We start from the raw sequence: 8798 nt of genomic DNA, 5'->3' as shown, positions 1-8798 counted from the left end.
AACATGACTTACTGTGAAATAAAAACAATTTTCAGAAGAAGGAAAGTTAGTTACTGGCCCCTTTTTGCAAATAAAATAGAATGTATACAGTAACATTTAAAATATACCAAGAATAGAAAATTACAAAAACTTAATTTGTTTTCTTTGTTGTTGTTAAATAAAAGGGTAAGAACACAGAATAAATTTTCCTTAAGGCATTTTAGCCACTAGGGTTATGTCATCTTCATTGGGGATTGACTGAAACTATGGTAGACATGCATCTTTAAATTAGAAATAATAACAATAGCTTCTTTCCACATCTATAACTCTATAACATTTACTAACATAACACATGTGAAATTACTTTTTTTAATTTTTAGGGAGAAAGATTTATTGTTGCACATTTTCAAGCTAAGGTACTTGGTTTAAATAGGGTAAAACTGAACTTGTTTTCTTCACAGTCTATTATCTGAGCTTCCCTATATTCTAACACAATTATTCAATATAATTCTTACTTCTGAGCATCTGGGACTTTAGAAACCTCCAGCATTCGTGTATTAGTAAAATAGTTCTGAAAAAAGCAAATAATAACAAATAATTGTCCAAATTTCAGAGGGTATTAGCTGAGACTGTGTATGGGGTTTTGTGTGTGTGTGTGTATGTGTGTGTTTGCATGCGTAGCAGGTGAATCTGAAAAGAGTTTCTGCTGAGTTGAACCACCCTGTTTTTCCATTTCTAGTACAAATGTTAGTTCTTGGCATACCATAGATGCTTATTACATATTTACAGAATGAATAAATTTATCTTTGAATGTGCATAATAGGTCTTGGGCACATTACCTCCTACTGACCTTCCTCTTTGTGTGATGCTCTTCCTGCTTGTCTTTCAAAATGCCACTGAAATGCCACCTTTCTGTGATGACTTCCTGTCAGTCCTTTTTCACCTCCCCTAGGTCTAGGATCTGTGTATCAGATAGGCACACTCCTCACCATTCTGCCCATAATTAGGTGTTTTTATATCTGCCATTTCTAGAGCTATGTGGAAGCACTGGGGTAAACGTTATGTTCTGTTGGTATCTCCCCCAAAACCTTGAAAAATACCTGGCACAAAGAAGGTGCTTTATAATGAGCTCAATTGTTGTTTACAATGTGACTGATGTTGTGGGGTTTCATTGCTGAAGGATTAATAATGCTGACTTACTCTTGAAAAGCAACCCATTTAAGGAAACCTGGTGGCACTAGGGGTTAAGTATTGAGTTACTAACAGCAATGTATGTGATTCAAACTCACCAGCCACTCTGCAGGACAAAGATGAGGACGTCTGCTCCAGTAAAGAATACAGTCTCAGGAACCCTCGGGAATAGCTCTACTCTGTCCTATCGGGTCTCTATGACACAGAATTGACTGGATGGCAGTTAGGGGATAGCAAATGGTAACATGTATTGTTGGAAAAAGATAATAAGCATTTAAATATCTTAAAGGTCATTTCTACCAATGGCTCATTCCGGGTAGTCAAAGAAATTAGCAAGTTTGGGAATAAAGAATACTATAGTTCACAAAGCCCTCTCCTTTCCATTTTCTTTAGTAACCTGTATTCCTTCTGTGTGTGTATATATATATATGTATATATGGCCTTTTTACATTTTGATGTTGTTAAGTGCCATTAAGTAGGTATCAACTCTTAGCGACCCTCTATAGAGTTTCTGAGGAGTGGCTGGTAAGCTTGAACTGCTAACCTTGCAGTTCAAAGCCACCTTGCAGTCCAATGAATTAACCTATAGCACCATACCAGGACTCCCTTTTTACATAGGAAAGATAAATATTATGTTGAAAATAGCCATTAAATTCACAAGATAATCATATTTTCCCAATCATATAAATACCCCAAAAGATAAGGATAATTCAACTCCATTTATTCCCCATAATTGTAAAAAAAAAAAAATTACAATTAAGAAAAACTCAACTTTCAGTAAAATGATAATAATAGCTTCAAGTGGGTGAAAATTTCAGGGAAAAAAAGTAGGTAGTGATGAAGTTTTTCCCTTCAGCCATTCTGAACTATTGATCTATTTTGCACATGTGGTTACAGTCTTCATGTTTTCCCATTTAAGACTCAGCCAGCCCAAGAAAGGGCAACACTCTGAAGTGGGATGAGAATCAACTTTACAGTCAAACATTCCTGGATTTGAACTACTGCTGCTAAATTATGAGTCCTTGAACATATCACTTCATCTCTCTGGTTCTCAGTTGTTCCGTTGATCTAATGGGGATAGGATATCCCTACTCATTACTATTAAAAACAAAACTCAGAACCTGTTGTTGTCAAGTAAATTTCAACTCAAGACAACACCATGTGTGTCAGAGTAAAGCTATGCTTAATAGAATTGTCTTGGTTGTAATCTTTATAGCATATCACCAGGACTTTCTTCTGCATCTCTACTTTAGGAGAATGGACAAAAACTAGCTACCTTAGACCTCCCTTGGGTCATTGGCCTAGTCATCTACTTCCAAAATGTCACCTCCTTGAAAATGCTATAGAGTACACGTCTACTCTGACACACAGGGAGTCGCCGTGAGTCAGAATCTTCTTGAGGGCAACTAACAATTACAACAACAGGAAACACTAAATGCCTGGTTCCACTTCTCCACACCTCATTCTCTTTCTAAAGGACCCCCAAATCTTCTGAAATCAGTTACTTCATATGCTGCCTTTTATTCTACCTCTGGTAGACCTCTGGTCTTCAAAGCCAAATGTACATGATAATTCATAGTACATATCTCTAAGATGTAATCACCTAGAACAGCATTTGCTCACCCTGGTAGGTTAAGTCTCAAGTTGGCTCCCTCCAATTGACTGTCTGTTGAAACACTTTATACTTTTATAAGGGGGAATCCAGAGTGCATTGTGTAATGCATAATAAAATTCATTTTGGGGGAAAATAACTAAGCTTAAAAGAAAAAACGGGGGGGACAGATAAGCACAGTAAAATAATCTCCAATGACTTCATTGTGAAGTAACGACTTTAACCAAATAACTGCATTGTAGTTTTATCTTCCCAACCAAGTTGTGTTAACGCTCTAAAATTAAATCTCTTGTGAAAGTTATCTGGAATTTCTCAACAAGTTTTTTAAGGGGTTTTATTTTTTCATTAGAGGTCATGCCTCAAGAATTTGTAGGAATTCCGCCTGGAAAGTAATAATCAGTGGAAACTGGCAGTCAAAGCTAATTTATATTACTCTTCCAGATAAAAATTCCTTCCGTCTTAGACCTGCATTTCAAAAAGATTATTATCACTCTGGAGAGAATACATCAGTGTAACAAAAAGAAAGGATGACCTCAAGGATGTCTTACTGCCTCTGTGCAGCTCCAGGTCTGACTCTTTTTAAAACTCCTTTTCAGTCCTCTCTTTTGAAGTGTTCTGAGGATATTCAAAGCCAGAGGATGTCAGAGGAGAGCTTGCAGAATGATGTTCCCCAATTTGCCTGCTGTGAGAGTTCATGACACTTGTTGTGTGGTGGGGAAAAGAAGGACAAGAAGAAATATGGGGGAGAGACAGTTCAGCAATTAGACTAAGAGCAGAAAGGTGTGTTTCATACTAAAGAAATATATTCTGCTTCCCTTAATGACTAGAGGGTTTGATTAATTCCAAACTAGACCTTTCACTTCTCCTTTAGCTGACTTTGTGTTTTCATATGCATAACACATTCATGAGGGAACATACTTAATAGAAAAGCCTTAGCTATTTTTAATAAGTCAGACCTAAATTTAAGTTTTGGGTCTCCAATTGACTAGCTTCTCCACTTTATTGTATTGTTCACTACCATTAAATTTGTCCCTGATTCTTGTGACCCCTGACTTATGTGCAATGACAAGAAATGCTACTCAATCATGCACCATCCCCAGGATCTGTTGTGGATTCGATCATTGTGATCCATCAGATTTGCATGGGCTTATTTTTGGAAGTAGATCACCAGGCCATTCTTCCTAGTCTATCTTAATCTGGCAACTCGGCTGAAACCTGTTCAGCATCATGGCAACACACAGACTGGTGAGTACTAGCTTGCATGAATTGCACTGACTGGGAATCAAATCTAACTCTCCTGCAGGGAAGGCAAGAATTCTATTATTGAGTCTCAGTCTTCTTATCTATAAAATGGAACTGAGAGTAATATGTTCATATAGTTATTAGGAAGTGTCAAGCAGATGTTATATATAAATCATATATCTCTGTGTTTTGGTTAATACCAAATAAATTTTTACTGAAAAAAAGGTTTCATCTACCCTCTTTATTTCAGCCACACAATTTGGGAAATGTCACGTGTAACGTGAGTAACTAGAATTCTGCTAAAAGAGCAAATCAGTTAAGTCTAAAAGCACTAACCCTTTCTTTGATGATTCTGAAAAACTTTATATAATGTTAGGGATCATGAAAGTATCTCCAAAACACCTGACTAATAGAAACATATACAAGGCTCACTTTCTAAATGAAGCCTAGCAAATAATTTTGATTCATAATAAAATCATAAAAAAGTTAAGTCCACAGAACCCACCCACCTCCCCCCCAAAAAAACAACAACCAAGCTCATTGCTCTCAAGTTGATATTGACTTTACAGTAACTTACAGGACTGAGTTATTGTTATTGTTAAGTGCTGTCGAAATGGTTCCAACCCATAGAGACCCTGTATAGGGTTTCTGAGGAGCAGCTGGTGAGCTTGAACAACTGACCTTATAGTTCAAACCGACCTTGCAGTCCAGTGCATTAACCCACAGTGCCTCACCAGGACTCCATAGGACAGAGCAGAACTGCCTTAAAATACATAAACGTGATTATATCAAATCAGGATCTGTATTATTAGAGCAGAATTTCTGGTGGTACACTGATTAAAGAGTTCAGCTGCTAACGTAAAGGGCAGCACTTCAAAGCCACCAGCTACTCCATGGGAGAAATGTGTGACAGTCTTCTCCCATAATGATTTATACAGTCTTGGAAACCCTATGGAGCAGGTCTACTTGATTGCAACAGGTTTATAGGCATTCAGAAGCTCTACTCATTTCTCAAGACTAGAAGTCTATATAGCTAAGAGGCTACAAATATTGTTTGAGAGCCATTTTTTATTTACCATTTGCAACCTGAGACACTGTCATAAATATAACATGATACCAACAAAATTAAATGGTGTGCCTTCAGGCATTCAACAAAGCAAAACTGAACAGAGGAAGCTTTCTATTTACGAAGAATTCAATCATTCTTATTGCAATCATTCAGTAATTGAAATGAAATCTTCTAGTATCAAATATATGATTTGTACAGTTCCAAAAAGTGTGTCTTTGGGACAAGGCCATTGTTAATCTTATGTGGTTTTCAGTGGGTAGTTAATTCTTTAACAGTAGAAACAGAAGACAGATTTGCTTCCAATTGTGAGCTCATTCCTAAGGTCACAACTGAAAGCTTAAAGAGAAACAAGGTCCAAAATAAACATCAGTTTGAACTATAAAGCATTTTTCTCTGAGGGTGCCCAGGTTTATATGAAGGAATTCCATCTCAAACAAGAAAAAATCTAACTCACTTTCCCCAGTTTTTAGTGGGCATATCTAGTGTCTGTCTATTTACACTGATCCATTCCCCAACCTCAAATCCATTTTCCAAAGGCCCTGGCTTTAGAATCACATGAATCCAGAGTTGTCCCAAGTCATTGCACTTCAGTTGCTCTAGAGGGGTAAAAAAATAGAGTTATAAACTATCTGTAGGAACAGTCACTAACACGGTTGGCCAGAGAAGCTCAGTAAAAGAGCCAAAAAGTTTAATTTGTTGTAACCTATGATTTCTTAGTAAATATTAACTAATGTTGGAAGTATGCATGGATTTACTTCCCTAGGCTATTTGAACCTTTTAAATCATATTTTTTTAAAAACAAAAAATTTAAGCAAGACCTTAAAAAAGTGACTCATAAAGGAAGGGTGTTTGGTTTGCTTCCCTCCCTTCCCTCCAAGCTACCCATCTTCAGAATGAGGTTTTTCTTTCATGAGCTTGTCCCTTCTACTTATGTGCTTAGTTGATGGAAAATTTCTGCTGCAGGTGTCTCAAAGATCCCACATACCCCTTTGCTTAAATGCCCAAGCAAACTAACCACTATGCACCCAAGTCCTTTACCTTCGTCACCCTTTGTCTCAGGACTGATGGCCAACTGAAAGTCCAGTCTCATCAAGTCCGAAGATTTGACTATTTACCCAGGTGAAGTGACCCAGGGACCTTGTACAGAGGTGTGACTGGAACAAGAATCAGAAACCTATATGGCCTCTAGCCATAAATGGCATCTTCCTGATCCAGCAGAACTTCAGTCCATCTGGAAACATCTGTTCGTGGGAGTTGTTATTACTTCTTTGTAATTGGCTCATTTAGCTATTCATGTACTTCCAGGATGTCAGGTGTTTTCTTCTTTACATTCCATGGACACAGAAGCACTTTAGAATTTAGGGGAGTCAGGAATCACCTAGTATTTATTTATCAGATATTAATTTAATACTAATAATGTGTTTGCTGAAAGTGCAGAGAACTTGAAACACTAATGAAAATGAAAGAGTACAGTGTTCAGGGAGGATTACACCTCAATAAAGAAAACAAAAATTCTGTTATGATACACTGAAAAGATTGAAGTCGTAAAGGACTTCATTTTACTTGGATCCACAATCAATGCTCACAGAAGCAAGTCAAGAAATCAAAGGACATATTGCATTGGGCAAATTTGCTGCCAAATGTATTTTTAAAGTATTGAAAATCCAAGATGTCACTTTGAGGACTGAGGTGCACCTGAGGAAAGCTATGGCATTTTCAGTTGCCTCATATGCATGTGAAAGCTGGACAATGAGTAATGAAGACCTAAGAAGAAGTGATATATTTGAATTCTGGTGTCGGCAAGGAATATTCACTGTGTGAAAGACTGCCAGAAGAACCACTAAGTCTGTCTTGGAAAAAGTACAGCCAGGATGACGAGACTTTGTCTCACATACTTTGAGTGTGTTATCAAGAGGGACAATTCCCTGGAGAAGGATATCATGCTTGGGAAAGTAGAGGTTTGGGTGAAAAGAGGAAGGCCCTTAATGAGATTAATTGAGACTACAGTTGCAACAATGGGCTCAAACATAGAAAGGATGATGATGATAAAGTAGAATCAGGCAGGGTTTCCTTCTGTTGTACATAGGGTCCCTATGGATCAGAACCAATTCCACAGCAACCAACAACAACTGTACTGATTAAGGAGCCCTGGTAACACAGCAATTAAGGGCTTTGTTACTAACCAAAAAGTTGATGATTTTAATTCAACAATCACTCTGTGGGAGAAAGGTATAGTCTGCTTCTACAAAGCCTTTGGAATCCTATGGGATAGTTTCATTCTGTCCTATAGGGTCTCTAGTAGTCCTGGTGTAGTGCTGAACTGCATTGTCTGTTTGAACTTCAAGGTCAACAATTCAAGCTTACCAGCTCTTCCTTGGAAACCCTATACAGGTCACTATGGGCCGGAACCAACTCGACAGCACATAACAACAACAACATCGGGTCACTATGAATTGGAATAATATTGACGGCAATAGGTTTGGTTTAGTTTAGATGTGCTGATTCAGGAATCTGGGTAGCAAGAGCGATTTGGAGGTTGTTGCTAATGTTAAATTGGCTATTCAAACCTCTCCAACAGCTCTGTGGGAAAAAGGCCTGGCAAACTATTTCCACAAAGATTACAGCCAAGAAAACCCTATGGAGTAGTTCTATTGTGTAACACATGGGGTTGCATGACTCAGAATCTGGCAAATGATTGGATTTTTGTTTTGTTTTGCTTTGTTCTCTGTATCAATTTCCCCACTGGTCTGTCAGTTTGTCATACTGTGGTGGCTTGGGTGTTGCAATGAGGCTTAAACCTTTGCTATCAGTAGTTCAAATTGTCACAAGGTCATCCATGATGAACAGCTTTTAGCAAAACTTGAAGACGAAGATAAATTAGGAAGAAATGCCTCGCGGTCTGCTTCAGAAAATTAGCCAATGAGATCTGTATGGATAATAACAGACTATTGCCCAATATAGTGTTGGAAGATGAGTCCCCTTGGCAGGAAGGCATCCAAAACACACAGTGGCCACAGCAATGGGCTTGAACATAACAGCGGTCGTGGAGATGGTACAGGACCAAGCAGCATTTAATTCTGGGGTACATGGGGTTGCCATGAGTTCAAGGGAACTCGAAGACAACTAACACCTTGTGTTAATTGGAACAATGAGGGAGAGGGTATACTAAATGAGACCAAAAATAATTTTCTTAAAGAAAAAAAAGGCTACATGACACACAAACAATGAGTATCTAAATATGACTGGAATTAAGTTGCATTTATTGGGAAAATACGGTATTAGCTAGGGGCTAAAGGGCTGGGGGATGTAGAAGAAGAAACTAAAAAGGCCAATTGCAGAGAACTTCCAAAGCTTATAGTAAGGATTTTCGACTTTATCCTATAAGCAAAAAAGAACTAAAGGAATTACATGATCAGCTTTGTGCTGTGAAATGATCATTGCAAAAACAATGTGAGAACCAAACCATCTCTCTCACAACGCTCTCTACTCAGCTTGGTTCAATAATTCCTTGCACTGGACACATCGAACTCAGACACCATATTCATAGCTATGGGGTTTCTGAGGGACGTTAACAGGGTCAGAAATGTTCAGGTCACAGGCTCTTACTAGTCATGCTCACATTCAGACCTCTCTCTGGTCCTTGGCCTTTGTCCTGCTCCTGAATTGTCACAAAGCTCTTTTAGAACTACTAAGGAGCTCTGGTAG

General features: G+C 38.1%; 1 pseudogene; it reads left to right on the top strand.

Moving 5' to 3' along the window:
- Nucleotides 1-6090: 6090 nt before the first annotated feature.
- The window catches only part of LOC102838256, a 3656-nt pseudogene continuing 948 nt past the window's right edge, over nucleotides 6091-8798 (top strand).

This window comes from Chrysochloris asiatica, unplaced genomic scaffold, assembly GCF_000296735.1.
Source record: "Chrysochloris asiatica unplaced genomic scaffold, ChrAsi1.0 scaffold00133, whole genome shotgun sequence".
Classification (NCBI taxonomy): Eukaryota; Metazoa; Chordata; class Mammalia; order Afrosoricida; family Chrysochloridae; genus Chrysochloris; species Chrysochloris asiatica.
This window is presented reverse-complemented; position numbering and strand designations above follow the sequence as displayed.